The sequence below is a fragment of the Peromyscus eremicus genome, chromosome 7 (assembly GCF_949786415.1).
Source record: "Peromyscus eremicus chromosome 7, PerEre_H2_v1, whole genome shotgun sequence".
Taxonomy (NCBI): domain Eukaryota; kingdom Metazoa; phylum Chordata; class Mammalia; order Rodentia; family Cricetidae; genus Peromyscus; species Peromyscus eremicus.
The window spans coordinates 49,684,602-49,703,024 of NC_081422.1; the positions used below are offsets into that span (position 1 = coordinate 49,684,602).

At 43.9% G+C, this 18,423-nt stretch overlaps 1 pseudogene; it reads left to right on the forward strand.

Annotated features, from left to right (window-relative positions):
- Nucleotides 1-1,493: 1,493 nt before the first annotated feature.
- On the forward strand, nucleotides 1,494-16,552 carry LOC131915618 (SERPINE1 mRNA-binding protein 1-like; annotated as a pseudogene).
- The last annotated feature ends 1,871 nt before the right edge of the window (nucleotides 16,553-18,423 follow it).

Genomic DNA, 18,423 nt, shown 5'->3' on the forward strand with positions numbered 1-18,423 from the left:
TTTATCTGACCTTCTGAGGAATCAGGAGGATGACAGCTAAATCCCAAACAGACCAGTTTAAGCCGGCATGGCAAGCAAGCCTCTGCTTTGGCCCCCACAAAAGTAACTTGGGGTTAGTAATCCGCTGTGCTGGGTTCTCTCCTTATTTCTGCTCAGGCTGGTCTATAAAACCAGAATGGTTTGCCATGGCAATAGAGAGCCTTTTCCAAACCTTTGCAGTTCAATTCAGGACTCACTTAAAAAAAAATTACTAAAGACCAATTGTTCTTTAAATGTGTTTTATTTCTTAAAGATATTGGAACTCTGCGCTGTGAGAAAGCCCACGTGTAAGTACAGGACTTTGCACATCCGTCTTTTCTTCCAGCAGTGGTGGGTGTGGCCTTCTGTCTCCACGGGACTCCAGTTTTCAAGGAAAATGTAAGGATTGCCACTTAACAAAACTCAAGGTGAAGTAGAACTTGAACTTTGAAAAATATCAAGTGGAAGAAAGAGAAGTTCTCTGCATGGGTTGGTATAGTTTCCTCAAGCTGTAAACACAAGGTTTAAAAGCTGAGCCCCGGGAAGTACTAAAGCATGCGAAGGAAAGCTAGCCTATGAATGCTTATCATGTAATTAGTAGCGTGCTAAGCACAGTAAGTACATTCTGAGATAGGAATAATGACAATAATACCTAATTATTAATGAGCGAGGAGACTAACAGACACACGCAACATGATTAATTGCAAAAGGTCACACAGTCTTTAAAGAGTAAAATGTGCTACTTAAGCAGACCATGATCGTACCCACTATGTATTGCCTCTCAATCTACCGTCTTAATTCGATAATCATATCCTATTTTTTTCTTTTGTGTTTTTGTTTTTTGGTTTTTGTTGTTTGGTTTTTTTTGTCAGACCCTACTTTAACACAGCATTGCATCGAGAAGAAATCTGGTCTGAACTGAGCTGAACTTTGATTATATAGAGGTTATGACAAAATATTTTGAAGGAAGGGGAAGGAACAGAAGAGGTGGCAGCAGCTAGGTCTGGGAGTGAAAATTATAGAAAGCAGAATGCATTTGAGTTTGCCACCTGGTGACATCAACCCCACCATCTTCCCACAAAGGCCACAGGGCAAGGGTTACCTTCAGGTGTAGGCTGTGTTGCAGGAGATTCCTTTGGTATCCCCTACTTATTTTTAGGCATGAACTTTCAGGGGGGAAGGTGGCTAGTGGCATCCTAGAGACATGGCCCTTGAGGTGTGAGAATTACATCACTGTTTTGTTTTTTCTGACCTGTATGGTCCTAGGTTGAGGCCCAGATGAGAATCAGGCTCAGAAGATAGAAGGGATAGAGTTTGGTCAAGAAGATAATCTGTCATCTACTAAGTGCCAATTGGATGTAAATAATACAGTTGAAGACTAGACAATGAATCTCATCAGAAGAGCTGAAACAGGAGCTTTTGGCTAGGCACTGTCTGCTATGATCTGAGGAGGAGCATGCCACCGAGTCACCGCCATGCCTGGGCACCTTCGGGAAGGCTGCGTGGTCGTCAACCAATTTGACCAGCTACTTGACAACAAATTGGATCTTTTCGAGGTATTGAAGGCAGCAAGAACAGGAAAAAAAGAAGCCAGCTGGGGTGGCACTGGGGGCCTTGGGGCGGTGGCCCAGACCATTTCCAAGGTGGCTGGCAACAGTTGCAGAGAATCCCAGAAAGACCGTAAGAACCCACTGCCCCCGAGCGTCAGCGTGAGTGACAAAAAGAGGGGACACAGTGGCCAGTGGCACTTAAAAAAGGAGGATGTGTCTTTGTGGTAAGATTGAGCATTCCATGGGTATATGCTCAAGAGTGGTGTAATTGGATCTTGAGGAAGACTTAGTCCCAATTTTCTGAGAAACCACCCTACTGATTTCCAGAGTGGCTGTACAAGTTTGCATTCCCACCAACAGTGGAGGAATGTTCCCCTTGCTCCACATCCTCTCCAACATAAGCTGTCTTCGGAGTTTTTGATCTTAGCCATTCTGATAGGTGTAAGATGGTATCTCAGAGTTGTTTTGACTTGCATTTCCCTGATGACTAAGGATGGTGAGCAATTCCTTAAATGTCTTTCAGCCATTTGAGATTCAGAGTGGGAGGGCAGGGAGGAAGATACCATGATAGATGAGGACATCATGGGAATAGGAAGAGGCAGGGTGCTGGGGAGGCTCTCAGGAATCCACAAGGTTGACCCCACCTTGGTCTGCTGGCAGTGGTCCAGAGGGTGCCTGGAACGGTCTACTCTGGTGACCGGCCTAGCAAATAACCTAGCTGTCATCATAGAGCCTTTGTCCAGTGACTTATGGAGGCAGATGCAGAGATCCACAGCCAGGCACCAGGCTGAGCTCTGGGAATCCAATCGATGAGAGAGAGGAGAGATTCTGCAGGCGAGGGACATCAAGATCATGATGGGAGGACTTGCAGAGATGACCGGCCATACTAGTGGAAGCCCATGAACTGTAGACTGGTGGCTGTGGAGCCCCCATGGGACTGGACTAGGCCCTCTGGATATGGAATATAGTTGTTTGGCTCGAACTGTTTGGGGGGCACCCAGGCAGGGGGATCGGAATCTTCCCTACTCTATGGGTAGGCTTCTGGGAATCCGGTGCCTGTGGTGTGATGCCTTGCACAGCCTTGGTGCAGTGGGGAGGGGCTTGGACCTGCCTAGGCTCAGTGTGCTGGACTCTGCTGATTCCCCATGGGAGACTTCAATTTGGGGGATGTGGGGATGCGGGGTAGCTTGGGAAAGAGGGCTGGGGGTGGGAGGAGGGAGGAGGGGGATCTGTGGATAGTATGTGGAGTAGAAAATTTCTTAATAAAGAAAAATGGAAAAAAAAAAAGGAGGAATATGGCCAAGTTGGAAAAGACTTGATTAATAGCTTTAGGGAGCAGAGAAAGTAAATGATAGGAGACCAGAAGCATGACCACCTTGTGAAAGATTTGAAAAGCCGCTTGGAGAAAGGGTGAAGGAGGTGAATGTTCAGGTGACAGGCCGATTATTGAACAGCCTATCCAAGGCTGTGGTGGTCTAGGAAGAGTCAAGGAGGCAGTGGAACGGGCCGAGGTGATGGATTTGATTCTCGTGGCAAATGTGAATTGATAGGTGTAGTGGAAGGGATAGATCTGGCCTGAAGCATGAGGACAAATGTAGAGGTAGCGGGTCTCACAACTGGGGAACTGTCAAAGACGGATTAACTGATTGGGATCAATCAAATGTGACTGAGGAAACACTTGAAGGTGAAGAGTACCCAGTGGCAGACACTGAAAATAAGGACGGAGTTGAAGAGGTTAAGGAGGAGGGTCCAAAAGAGATGACTTTTGATGAGTGGAAAGCTATTCAAAATAAAGACCAAGCAAAAGTAGAATTTAATATCCGAAAACCCAATGATGGTGCTGATGGACAATGGAAAAAGGGATTTGTTCTGCATAAGTCAGAGCGTGAAGAGGCTCGTGCTGAAGATTCGGTTATGGACCATCATTTCCGGAAGCCAACAAATGATTTAACATCTCAACTAGAGATCAATTTCAGAGACCTAGGCCACCCAGGACATGGTGGCTGTGGCCATGGTAGGCATCCAAACCGTGGCAGCAGAGCTGGTAAGTCAAGTGCTTCTGCTCCTGATGTAAATGACCCAGAGGCATTCCCAGCTCTAGCCCAACTGGATGCCATAATACAACACTGGTTCCTTTGTGGACCCTCCTGCTCAAAGCTTTTGCTTAAGGATCCCAAACAAGTAAGAATTAAAAAACAAAACAAAAAACAAACACCAACAAAAAACCTGTCATTCATACCATTCATACTTAAAGACTGAATTGTATCTGTTTTGAAAACGAACTTCTCTAGCTACACAATTAGTTTCATATTTAGAAGTTTTGATAGCAAGGATGTTTTCATAATATTTGGGGATTATGCATTCTTCATGAATACTGTTGTATTGCTGCTTATGAATATGTATTACCAAACTTGAAATATAAGTGTTAACAGTGTGTACCAGGTTAAAACAAAACAAACAGACTAGACAATGATCCTATAATGGTTTGAGTAAGAATGGCCCCCATAGGCTCATATATTTGAATGCTTGGTTCCCAACTGATGGAACTGTTTGGGAAGGATTAGAAGGTGTGGCTTTATGGTAGGAGGTGTGTCACTGGGGGTAGGCTTGAGGTTTAAAAACCTACCCTATTCGCAGTTAGTGCTCCCCACTCAGTGTCTTTCCCTCTCCCTGCTTCTCACTCCATCTCCCTTTTCCCTCTCCCTCCCTGGCACCAAACTCATAGGGATCCTCCTGCCTCAGCCTCCCAAATGACAGAATTACAAGTATGCACCACTAGGCCAAGTTTGGAACGCATAAAATTCTTTAAAATCTCAAACATACAATGTATCTTAGCCCCTGTTTCTCTAAAGATTATCCATATTTTTTAAAAAATCCATTCATCGTCCACTTAAAAAGAGACAAGAAACTCATTTGTAGCAATCAGAATTTGGCAAGTTCATTTTACCTTATGTTTAACAAACTTTAGTTTCAATTGCAATTATTTGCTAACACACACGAACAAATCAGGTTGGGGATTGTAGCTCGGTAGGTAGAATGCTTAACTAGTGTGCATGAGGTCCTGGGTCTGATTGTCAGCCCTGAATGACTGCGTGAATGAGTGGGGCGGGGTGGGGGCGGTGGTGGAGAAAAGTGGACTTAAATCAAGCAGCACTTGGGCATAACCTTTCCTACAAAATTATTTTAACCTGGGCAGGAGAGATGGTTCCACTGTTAAATGATAGGCTCACAACCAAAAAGACAAAATTTTATTTAAACAGACCTCATTGACATGTCATCTTCATAAAATTTTATTTATAAAACAAATTTCAGACTATTGGAATTTTTCTCAAGGTCTGCTTTAAAAGACAATTTTATGTATATGAGTCTACTGACTACATATACGTATGCATACTATGTGTGTGTGTGGTGCCCAATGAAGCCAGAAGACAGTGTTGTATCCCCTGGAACTGGAGTTACAGATGGTTGTCAGCAGCCATGTGAGTTCTGGAAACAACCCTGGTTCTCCGCAAGAGCTCTTAACTTCTGACTCATCTCCCCAGCCCCCAATGCTTTTAATCCTGATTTCTGTCATTTTTAAAAAGAGGCAAGAAACTCACTGTTATTTTTGTTGTTTCTCTTTTCTTAAACTTCCGTGGCTGTACTTACCAGATTCTCACTTGTCATTAGTTTGTGATTTCAGTTTACTAATGCCGTTTCATCATCTACCCTACATCTTTTCAAGACATACTGTCATCCCCAGATCCTATTGCACTGTGTCCTCTCTAGGAGTTATTTAGGAGGTTGGGAGATGGAAGACTATGGAGAAATGCAGCACATTCCTGCACAGAAGACTGGAACAATGGCTGGTCAGCTGTGGGGACAGGTGAGTGGTGGGGACAAAGGCACGGGAGAACCGCCCCAGACAGACACAGGAATGAAAAGATCCTTTACTATCAAGTACAGACTTGAGATGTGTGTGAGAAACCAGGAGCCCTAACTGAAACATAATAGGGAAGTGGGGAACCCTGCTCTGTGGGGCTTAACCCAAAGAGAGAAGCAAAGCCTGATGAGCTCCACAGGGGCAGGGTACGGCGCACAAGCGCAGGGCACAGCACCACAAAAACAGTTTAAAATAGGAGCCTAACCCCTAAGGACCCTGACACTTTACCCTCAGGTGACCAACACCGAAAGAATGAGCAGTGTTATGAAATTTCACTTATACCTAGGTGGTGAGATGCTTACCCATCTATCCAGACATGAGCCTCCAGGGAAGGGCATGTATTCCAAAAGAATCCCATTCCTTCCAAGGGACTGAGTCAGAGAACTCACCTGCTCTTTCTCTCTCTCTCCTTGAATTTTTAAAAACACGTTTTCTTTAATCTCTTCTACTTCTAGTCTGGTCTCGTCAACACATTTACCCCCATGCTTCCGGAGTTCACCAGCATTCCCTGCACATGTTGGCAGCCTGGACAGAGAACTTTCTCTTTGCCTCCTGTCTTAGAGTTTCTACTGCTGTGTTCAACAACACGATCAAAAGAAACTTAGGGAAGAAAGGGTTTATTTTATCTTACAGCTTGTAGTGTTGTGGATTGCTATTTTCAACTAGGCAAAGATGTGCTACATTTATTTATACTGCAGAATATTACATTAACTATGTGAAGGTGTGTTACATTTGTTTCTGCTGCAAAATATTACTTTAACTGTGTGAAGGTGTGTTACATTTGTTTCTGCTGCCAAATATTACTTTAACTATGTGAAGGTGTGTTACATTTGTTTCTGCTGCAGAATATTTAACTATGTGAAGGTGTGTTACATTTGTTTCTGCTGCGGAATATTACTTTAACTATGTGAAGGTGTGTTACATTTGTTTCTGCTGCAGAGTATTACTTGAACTATGTGAAGGTGTGTTACATTTGTTTCTGCTGCCTTTGTTAGTGATGTAAAGACGTCTTATATTTGTTTTCACCTTGCCTGCTTAAGGCACCTGATTGCCCTAATAAAAAGCAGAACGACCAATATCTAGGCAGGAGAGGGATAGGCAGGGATGGCAGGCAGAGAGATTAAGTAGGAGGAGGAATCCAGGCTTGAGAGAAAAGAAAGAGAGAATGGGAGAAAGAGAGGGGCATGCCCAGGACCAGAAGCCAGGCAGCTGCTAGCCAGACAGAAGAAACAGGAAAGGAGGACATATAGAAAGAAAGAAAGGTAAAAAGCCCTGAGGCGAAACAGATAAAGAGAAACAGATTAAAATAAGAGTTTAAGCTAAGGTCCAGCATTCAAAACTAATACTAAGTCTCCATGCCATTATTGGGAGCCGGTTGGTGGCCCCAAAGGCAGGCTGCTACACTGTAGCCCATTATCCAGGGAAGTTAGAGCAAAAACTCAAGGCAAGACCCTGAAGGCAGAAACAGATGCAAAGGCCACAGAAGAACACGCGTACTGGCTTGCTCCCCAAGGCTAGCTTAGTCTGCTAGCTTGTACCATCCAGGATCACCAGCCCAGAAGTGGCACCATCCACAGTGAGCTGGGCCTTAACACACTAATTGTCAATCAAGAAAATGCACCACAGCCTTGCCCACAGGCCAGTCTGGTGAGAGCATTTTTTTTCAAGTGAGATTCCCTCTCCCGAAATGACTCTAGCTTGTGTCAAGTTGCCATAAAGCCCGTCAGCACACCTCCCTTGGCCTCTCTTCACTCGAGTACTTGTGGAGGTCTGCTCACTGTCCCATGGGCCACTTAGCATTCCTGAGCTGCTCTCCAGGAAGACCCCAAGGCCTTCAGTCTGTGACTCTGGACTGCTGTCACCCATCAAGTGAAGGAGTTCCTTTCTGTCCCATGTGGAAAGCCTCACTTCCCATTTGCAAGAAAAGAACCCTGGCCATGAGTTGACTTGAGTAGTGTCTGAAGGCAATGGTCAAGGAGAGTGAGTGGCCTTCTATAATCCACGAGGGTGCGAGAGGCACTTTAGCTCCTCCCGGGAGACCCTGCATTCTCTGTGTGGTACAGATGACCGAGGTAGCTCACACAAGATGGATCTCCTTTTCCTCCACCACAACCTTTGTCACAGCTCTCTGGGGTGGGGGAGGAGCTGAGCATGTGGCATGTGACAGTGCTTGGGTTTTGTAATCAGGAAGTCCTAGGCAGACCTGTGAGAAACCGGGTTTCCATTTTCTCCACGACAGTGAGGCCCCTTCACTTTCCCTCAGGATTGGTTTGTGACAATTTTAGTTTGTGCGTTTTCCCTTCAAGGTCAATCTAGCCTGACTGACAAGGTTGGTTTGGCTCCAGAGAAACTGTATCCCACCTCTGGGAATTGGGAGAGATTCTTTACTAAGAGAGTGCGTCATGTTAGAGCGTGCCCCAGTCCAGCCAGTCAGTGAGACGGGGTTCACTCTGACAACAGAAGTCTGTTGCCCGCCCAGGTAAATGTTGTACTTCTATTGGACCTGTGTGACAGGTCCTGTGTTCTTCATCCCTTCTGACTCACTCCTGGGATGTAGTCTTAAGAGCTGATCTAGGCTGGGAAGTGGTGGCACACGCCTTTAATCCCAGCGCTCAGGAGGCAGAGGCAGGGGGATTCTCTGAGTTCAAGGCCAGCCTAGCCTATAGGGTGAGTTCCAGGATACCCAGGGCTACACAAAGAAACCCTGTCTCAAAACAAAAACAAACAAAAAACAAAAACACCCCCCCCAAAAAAAAACTCCACAAAAAACAAAAGTGGTCTAAATTTGATTCTCAGACTCCGAAAAAGAAAACAGTTTTCTTCACAGCAAAACTTGACCCTTAACACACTTCCAGATGGATAATGATGGCTGCCTCAGGGCACAGTGAGCTGTTACTGCATCCTGCAATTCGATTTGTTTGTTTGTAATTTAGGGAAGGACTCTGATAGTTCTTATAAGCAAGTCTTCATGACTGTCATAAGGCCCTAAGACACAAGAGGGATGTCCTAGGTACTTCACTGGATTCTCCTAATTTGTGATTTTTCTTAGACTCAGCCACAGCTTGACGGCTCTCCTTTGTATACATCCATGCTCAACTTCTAGCTTCTCTACCATCTACTCCTTCACCTTCACCTCCCCCACAGCTTCAACTTCTCCGATCCCTCCTCCTCCCTCCAAAGATCTCTTTCCAACCATACCCCTCTTTACTCTGATATATTTGCTCCATCACACACTTGCTCAGAAACTTCATATAGGAACTCAGGGAACAATAAAAATTATTCCCACTACTTCAGAGGATACCCTTCTTCCTTGCAAGGTAGCCAATGAGGATCACGGCACCATCAGCTACACATTCCTTTTCCTGTGCCCAATCTGTCCCAAATATAATCCAAATTAGGATCTTTTGGCCAGGATTCCCTTCAGCTGCATTAGGGAATTCAGAGGGTTTATTGCGGCTTTTGACCTAACATAGCATCATCTACATCGTCTACATTTTTTGGTCTTTTTTTTTTTTTTTTTTTTTTTTTGGTTTTTGAAGACAGGATTTCTCTGGAACTTGCTCTGTAGACCATGCTGGCCTCTAACTCACAGAGATCCTCCTGCCTCTGCCTCTCAAGTGCTGGGATTAAAGGTGTGTGCTACCACCGCCCATCTTACATAATTCTTACTATCTGCTGCACACATGAACAGTTAAAAGCTATTCCTTCTCCTGTAGAGAATTTGGTGAGGTGGCTAATGGGGACCTTGGCGCCATTCAGTTATACAACCCTTTTCCCCTGATCTGTCCCAAATATACACCAAATCAGGATCTTTTAGCCATGATCTCCCCACCCCAGCTTCATTTAGGAGCTTAAAGGGTCGCTGAGCTTTTGACCCAGGCTAACAATGCACCTCCATCACTCTATCCACATGCTGCCCACATGAGAAGCCTCATCTGGTCCTTAGCATGTGCCTGATGAGGTTCATGTTCATCACCCAGTTACAGCCAGGCCAGCTTCCACAGGTATGACCATTATGAGATCCCACTAGCTGTATCAGAGCACTGATGTAGGAGATGACCAGGGAAAGACTGAGATAATATTATTGCCTATGTATTAAAGGGAATTAAAATGCCATTATCAAACCCATTAGCTATAACAATTTGTAGAAGGCAACACAGGAAGCTGCCAAGAATCCTGGTCTCTTTCAATTTAGGCTAGCTGAAACCATGCACAAGTGTACCAGTGTGGACCCCGTAGCTAGGAAGGCTAATCCATCCTGGCTGTACATTTTATAAGTCAAATTTCTCCAGAGATCAGACAACAGCTTCAAATACTACACCAGGGACACAGGCTCCTTTCCCCCACTTCATTGGATACAGCCTTCACGTTCTTTAATAGCCAGAACGGGACCTCAAGAGCCAGAAAACCCAAACTGGAGAGTGGAAAGGTTAAACATGACAAGCTGTCTTAGTGCAGGGCTGCGGGCTCCTTGTCCAGCTCAGGAAATGCTACAGCGCCACCTAGTGGCTAAACAGTTCAGTCTAAGAGCCTAAACCAGCCTCTGGTCAAAATACTCTGCCACTACCCTTGTGGTCAGGCTGCACATTTCAACCAAGCAGTGTCTAAAGCTTCCAGGCTAGAAGCCTCCCCTGGACTATTGCTCAATCTGCAAAGCAGAGGCCCATTTTGTAAATGCCCCTCTCTCCTACCTGAGAGAAGTCTGACCTCCAACCCAGGCCACCATGATTCGGTTAAAACGGGAAAGTGCCCAACTCCATGATTTTATTTCTAAACTACAAAGGGTGTAATGAAGAAGACTGATGGGGTACTGAGGCTCTAAGGCTTCTGTATTTTCTATCTCCATAGAGATGGACTTTAGTTGATCCTAGATTACAGCACTTATTGATAAGGGAGTGACTCCCCACCCAGCACTTTCTATGGTTGGCTCTCCAGTGCCTACTTCACCAGAAGCTCCATCCTTCCCACTTCCCACCAATCTTGACCTGCCCAATAGGCAAACATCTTTCTACTCACTCCTGTCTGGTCCTACCAAGCTGCCCCATTTCTGGGGTAGAGATACCATGGCTGAACTTCAGACCCATTTCAGGCTTTTTGAAACTCCAGAAGCTCTTACGTCCTTTCTAACACCTAGTCCTCTGGCTGCAGTCGTCTGGAGCTCTCTGGGGCCAAAAAGCCCTCCCCAGAGTCTTTATTAGAGCATCAGCCAAAACGTCCCCCTGATGCCTGAGCTACTTCTCTCCCTGGACACTGACAGACGCTACTTTCACAACTACTGTTGATGAGCCCAGTGGCTTACCCTGAGGGCCCAAGCATGAAGAGCTTCTCATGGATAAATCCCTGGCTTCTGGGCAACTGTGCCCATTAACTCTTCATGCAACATTCTTATTTTGGCAGTAAAGAAGTTGGACGGATCCTACAGATTGGTCTCTGACGTGGGGTCCACAAATGAGACTATAGTCCTGATAGAGCACATAATTCCCGATCCTTATACTTCTTGGGACAGACACCCTCCATAACCTGGTTCACACTGCTAGACCTTAAAGATGCTATATTTCTTATTCACTCAGACCCTCAGTTCTTATCTGGCTTCCAATGACACGAACTTTCTACTTTGTTTCACCTTTTCGAAATTTCTATAAATTGTGACACCCTTATACACTGATGAAGGAATGGACATTGGTCCAGCCTCTGTGAAATCAGTATGGAAATTCTTCAACAACCTAAATATGGAACTACCATATGACCCAGACATACCACTTCTGGTCTAAATTAACATACGTCGGAGATACCCAAACATCCATATTTACTACAGCACTGTTCACAACCACCGAGTTCTGGAATCATCTGTGGATGGACGAGTAGACAAAGAAACAGTGGTTTATATGCACAGTAGCATTTTATTCAGCCGTAAAAAAAAGAAATTCTATCATTTGCTAGAAAATGGATTTAACTGGAGATTATTCTGCAAGATGAATCAGACATGAAGATAAATACTGTATGTTTTCTCTCATTTGTGCCCTAGAATTCTTAGAGATACATCAAATCATTTACTCATATGCACACATCTGCTACGAAAGCAGAAGGAAGATGAGAGTAAAGGGAGGGACTGGTGGGAGAGAGGCAGCTGAAGGGAGAGAAGGGCCGTTACAGAAGTACACGATACACTCGGAAGAAACGGTCTATATGAAATCAACACTACGCACTCAAAAAGCCCAGCTTTTCCTCCTCCTCCTCCTCCTCCTCCTCCTCCTCCTCCTCCTCCTCCTCCTCCTCCTCCTCGGTTCCCTTCTCCGGCTCCCAGGGTTAAGTCCTCAGCCTGCTCGCCCTGACGCAGGGTGTCCTCTGCTCACTGTCCTCTGGAGACACTCGGTACCATCACTGCTCACTGTCCTCTGGACTTCTAATCCAGCAGCCCCCTCTTTCTCTTCTGTGTTCCCCCTCCCCCGCCCCACAAGCAGGCAGCAACCAAGACCGCCAGCTTGCCTGTCCCATTTTTCTCTCTCAAACTCCAATAACATTGTCCTGAGGTTTACTTCCGAGTTTATTTTGTGTGTGTTTTTATTAATTCAGTGTGTGTACACATTGTGCACACATGTGCATGGAGGTCAGAGGACCACTTGCTGGAGAAGTTTCTCCTTTAACCATGTGGGTCTCCAGCTTGGAGGGAAATGCCTTTACCCGCTGAACCACCTTGCTCTGCTGGTCCTCTCTCACCCATGAAACTAAAGATGTGCAAGAAGGGATCTTGTGTCTCCTGATGAGCATCTAAAGATCAAGAGAATGGGATGGAGAACTAACATTGTAGCTAGGCTGGTTCAATCACTTTGGCTAAGGGACCACACCTAGGAGGCTCAGCTTAGTCCATGTTAAAGAGATAGGCAAAATAATTAGTCCTTTAATGAGTAAAGTATTTTTCCTTTCCCCCACCCTAGTGCAGAGGCTTAAGGGCCAAAGCCATTTAGGAGTTAAGTCTCCCACTCATCATTTTACCTTTTCCTCTCTTCTCTGAGCACGTTTTTCCTAACATTTTGGGCTCCTTCTGCCCAATATTTGGGACTTCCTTTCCTTTTCCCTAAAGCTTCTCTCCAGCCCGTGGCCACTTGCCGGCCACGTGTCTGACCTCCAGGCCAGTTTAGATGACATGGCTTTTTCCTTCGCTCCTCCAGGCTGCAGCTTCACCCTTTGCCTGCCCTTCCGTTTTTCTTTTAAACTCTAATAAAATTACCCTCGTGCTTCCGTGCGAGTCCACACGGAATTAATAAATTCCTTTATTAATGAGACCGAGAACCTGGGAGGGACCCGGAATGTAGCCACAGAGACACCAGGAAATGATTTTGTATATTTCCGGCTTTCCTGCAGCTTTTCTGTACACTGTGGCATTGCTACAGGCGAGGCAGAGAAACTGGGCTTTTCTTCTCTGCAGTCTGGCCAAATCAAATCAATCAAACTGGTTTTCCCAGGCTCTGTTCCCATGTGTTTGCTGGCTTTGGTGATGTGGTTTGTTTGGTTTGGGTTTTTCAATAAGCATGGGGGTGGGTCACTAAGTATCTACCACACATAGGTATTTATGGTTTTTAACAAACTAATCTTTATTTGGTAAAAATTCAGACATTGACTGAAGTAGGCAGAGCACCTGGAGCAGTGTTCCAGAAATAAATTTCAGATGAGATCCCCACTTCGGAAGGACCAGTTGCATCCAGTACCCACCCCCTGGAATGACAAGTCCTTCAGCATTTCTGCTTTGTGGTCTCCCCATCCTTCAGATCTGAACCCATACATTTTCTAAAGCGCTCATGTTTATTAACAACTGTTTCTATGGCAGCAGAGCCCTGTTTTTAGGGCTCAGGGGTGGAAGCTATTTATAAGTCAAAGAATGATAGCACATGCCAATAGCAGCTATTATTGATGAAATCCTTTTGGGATCTCTGATACGAAATACAGTAACAAGACAAAATATATTCAACGTGCCTATTGTTTACCAAAACCACATCTGGATTCTAAATTTGTTTCCCATCTAGGTCTACTGACTACAAGACAATACATAAGACATGTAACAGTTTTATCTCCCGTGAATCAACAAATTTGACCCCTGGCATTCCATATTAGGTGCAGTAAGCCATGGAACTAAATGAATCCTCTCTGTGACAATACTCAACAGATCAGGTTCCTCACACCATCAGACAGAGGATTAGGCTTGATAGTTTACTAAGGCTTATCGTTCCACGTGGTCCTCTGAATAGTAATAGTTGGCCTTACACCCAAGCAGCAAGCCCCTTCCATCTCTGAATGTATCGACATAAAACTCTACTTTTGAAATGTTTATGGAATCAATAAAACAACTTTCAATCCAGGTAGCAACCCACACAAGCTACTTTCTTTCATGGAGATTGTGCCACCTATAAATATATTAAAAAATCAGCCATTCAAAGTGTGATAGTTCCCAAGCAAACCTTGATTCACACTTTTGATATATAAAAAGGTTTGTAGCATAGATAAATGGCATTCAGAGCTTGTGTTCTGGAGCAAGAAGGTTAGAGGACAAATCTTAGTTCTAGAAACTACTCCACCCCCATAATGAGTATGTAACACTATGACCCATTTTTTCATTATCCAAGAGACACAGAGAAGGGGACAGAATATTAATACAGGTTGAGCATCCTTAATCTGAAATCAAAAATGCTGCAAAAGCTACAAATTTGGGGGTAGCATGTCAGCATTCAAATCTTGGAACATTTCAAATTTTTAGATTAGAGATATTCCACCAGTAAATTCTACTCAAATATTCCAGAGTTTGAAAAACTCCCAAGTCTGCAAACACTTCTGGCGTGAAGCATTCCAGATAAAGGATACTTAACCTCATCTGCTTCAGAGGAACACATTTAGCATGAAGTACATTCATACATGTAAAGTCCCTAGAGAATAAGGCCACAATCCAGAAAGAACTAAATTATGTATGGCCACATTTTAAGCAACATAAAAATGATGACAACGATTAACTTTATTCTGAAAATATGTAACACAAGTTCCCCCATTAATAACCCATCAAGAGTCCATGTCCAAGATGGCTTCTATGTAGCTTGTGTAGTCTTAAACTGCTGCCCCATGGCAGTAAACTCTCCACTCGCCGCTGCCGTGACTAAGTCTTGAGTTATTCAGGGTTCCTACAAAATGCTACTGTTTCATATGGTGATGTTAAGGTCAGAAGAACTGGGGTTCTCCCAAAGCCCACTACACCCTCAAGATGCCCCCATACCCTAGTCTTTCTAGAAGCCTTTGTCTCTGAAGTCTAGACACAGTCTATAATCAACACCCACATCGGATGTGTCTCTTAACACTGTCCTGGGGAATCTCTTGAAATAAGGGAATGGTCAGTCTCATGATTTTTCACATGTACATGCCCTTTTCAGGCCTTAAGAGTTACCAGTCTTCAATTCCTTGGTATACAGGACTGATTTTGTTTTGTTTTGTTTTTGCTTACATCAATTATCTTAATGGATGGCTCTCTTTCAGTGATGTTTCTCTCCTATGCAAATGCTATTGTATTTCTATTGTGTTTTCTTGCCTGCTTAAGCGTGGCCTCTTTGGATCTTAGACTCTCACCACTTTCAAGTGAATGAGATGTCCCCCACAATCTTGGACGTTTGAATACTTGGTGCCCCATTGATAGCAATGTTTGGGAGGTTTAGGAGGTTGCTGTAGGAAGTAGGTTACTGGGGGCAGGCTTTAAGAGTTTGAAGACTCAAGCCGTTTCAAGTTTCTTCTCCGTTTCATGCTTGCTGTTCAAGATGTGAGCCCTCAGCTTGCTTCTCTGTCCTCCTCTTTCTCCACCATCGTGGACTCTAAACCCCCGGAACCAGACGCTTAACTCTTCCTTCTTTAATTGCCTTGCTCATGTGTTTTATCGCAATTATAGAAAAGTAAACTAATGCAACTAAATTCCCCAACTTCCCGTCATCCTCCTGATTTGCCCATTTCTTTGAAGACCAACTTTTGCTCTTACATGAATTTCTTGCTTTGCTTTTTAGTTGCTTGTTTGTTTTCCTTGGTTTTGGAAGTAGGGTCTCTCTACTGTAGCCCAGGCTGGCAACAAAGTCCCAAGCCTGCTTCAGCCTCTCCACCCTGGGACTCCAGGTGTGGCCCAGCACATCTAGCCTTTCCATTTCCCTCATACTTTGCTCTAAGCATGGAACCACAGGCCTCAGGAGGCTGAGACAGAAGGGCCAGTCTGGGCTATATTGTGAAGTTCAGTCCAGCTTGGGCTACAGAGTAAGACCTTGTTTCAAAAAAAGAAAGAAAAAATCAGAACAATATCTGGTTCTCCTTGAGTCCACAAAGTGCCTTTTCCAATCTAATCATTCATCATACTTTCTGACTCAATTAAAAGAAGTTAAAAATGGTCTTTTTCTTGCTTCCAAATGCCATCTTTAGATTGCTACACTCTGGTTCACCTCTCACATCTTATCTCACATTTCAGAGAACTACTTTCAATAATCCTTCTTGAATATACTATTTTTAAATTCTGTCTTACATCCTTCTCTCCATTCTTGATAGAGACGATTCATTAAGAATCCGCAATTCAATGTCAATGTTAACATAAAGGTACTCGGAGAACATTACATGAGTCATCAAAATTAAACAGGTTAACAATAGTCACATGACCAATGGAATAAACAGAATAAAACACAAGGCTTTCTGTGCTTAATCTTTATAGTTTCCAAAAATATAAAAGGCAAACACTGTAGGTTTGTATGTTTTTAGAAATATGTTAGCGATCCTCCAGACACAGATCACCAACTGCTTGTCAAGCCAGGCCTAACAGCGCTGGGAGTCAGGAAATTTTGTGACAGGTGTGTAAATGGGTAGGTAGCTGGCAGATGATCACAACTTAGAAGACCTTCTAGGAAAAGATTTCTACAATTTCCCAAAGTAAATAGTTCAAATCGTAAAGCCTTCTTAATTTCACAATCTTGATTTTTCTAACCTAAGTTTCCCGTTTTCCCTGTAGGTCTTGGGTGCGGGGCAGCACCCTGCTCAGCGTGATAGCACCTCACCCTTGTGAAGAGTGCTCTGCTCACCCCCTTGCCAAAAGCCCTCAATGTTTCTAAGCATGACAATGTGGACTTCCTCCAGACTCTTCTATCTCAAAATTTTAATTCATCTCAAAATTTTAATTCTATTCATATTATTTTCACAATACAAAGACCAGACGTATAGTACTTTGATGTTTCTGATATGCTATTTTTTTCTAGTTAACATGTAATGGAACACAGGCTTCCCAGTTACTAGAATTGAAACTTGAAAAAGTGAAAAATTACATGATTTTACATGTTACAGAGAATATTCTTTATACTCTGTTAAATCCAACCATGGCCTAAAATTACAGCTAACAAACTGTCTCCGAGCATACATTCCTTCTCAAACCATGTTAAGATGAAATCACTCACCTGCCACACCTTTTGACTTGGGCCCTTCTATTGGGCTGCACGGTGGAGAGCAGACGGGCCTTCTCTCTGTGGCTCACCTCTACTCCTTCTGTTCAAATAGGAGTCATGGCCACTATAAAGGAAAGATAAACATGAAGAGCTGATTTAGCAATACATGAAGAAATGGAAAAATATAATATTTACACATTTCATATGAGGTTTTTTTTTTTTTTTTTTTTTTTTGGTTTTTCGAGACAGGGTTTCTCTGTGTAGCTTTGCGCCTTTCCTGGAACTCACTTGGTAGTCCAGGCTGGCCTCGAACTCACAGAGATCCGCCTGGCTCTGCCTCCCGAGTGCTGGGATTAAAGGCGTGCGCCACCACCGCCCGGCTCATATGAGTTTTTAGTGATCTCAGAGGACTTGAGAATTTGGAGCAGAATCTTGCCTTTGTTGGTGTACTTAACTTCTCTCCCCTGTCCCCTGTATTTCTGTATTTTCAAGTCCCAAGAGGGACCAGAGAGATGTTCAGCGGTTAAGAGCACTTTTCAGTCTTGCAGAGGACCTGGGTTTGGTTCCCAGCACCCATGCAGTGTTCACAACTATCCATGACTCCAGTTCTGGGTGATCCAATGCCTTCTCACCTCTGTGGGCATGAGGCACACATATGGTATATATATATATGCAGGCCCAATATTCATACATATACAGCAAATCTGAAAAAAAAAGACTAAAAAAAAAGTCCCCAGAAAACAATTTGTTATTGTTATTTCTAAACACAAAGTTATAAGTTAGAGTAAAAGAAAAATCAAAATTTTATTTAAAAATTGCCAGATAGGAGGAACCCTTTTGAAACATACAGGCAAGGAATTAACATGTATCTAGTTTTGTGAATATGATAGGTGTTTGTGTGTAGGGGCGTGCATGCACACAGGTGTATAGAAGCCAGAGGTTGAAGGCACGTGTCTTCATTGATCACTCTCCACTTTTACTCTCTGAGACAGGGTCTCTCACTGAATCTGAAGTCTGATTGGCCCAGGCTGGCTGGCTAGCCAATGTCTACTTTTTTCTATCCATCCCAGCAAATCTGGGGGTACCATCCCATGCTGCCATCCACAGCTTTTTAATGTGGGTTCTGGGGATCCAAATTCAAGCCCCTGTGCTTAAATAGCAGGCTTTTAGCCAGCTGAGCCATCTCCCCAGCCCAAAAGAGGTTTAACATGAAACTCTTCTTTGTCTTGTCTGCTATAAGAAAAAATTTTCACATACATTATTATAGACACTTAATACGGATTGTCATTTCAGTAGGGTGGTAGTTTCATCAGAAAGAAGAAAGAGAAGTGGTATATAACATGATCTACCCTCTATTTTCAAAGTTCATTTTCCCCCAAAGCATTTATTTTACATGGTGTACTGAAACAGAAGATCAAGACGGTGACTCAGAACACTCTGTATAAAGGTGTCGGCTACACATGTTGGAAGGCATAGCAAACAGTTTTGTATAGGCATG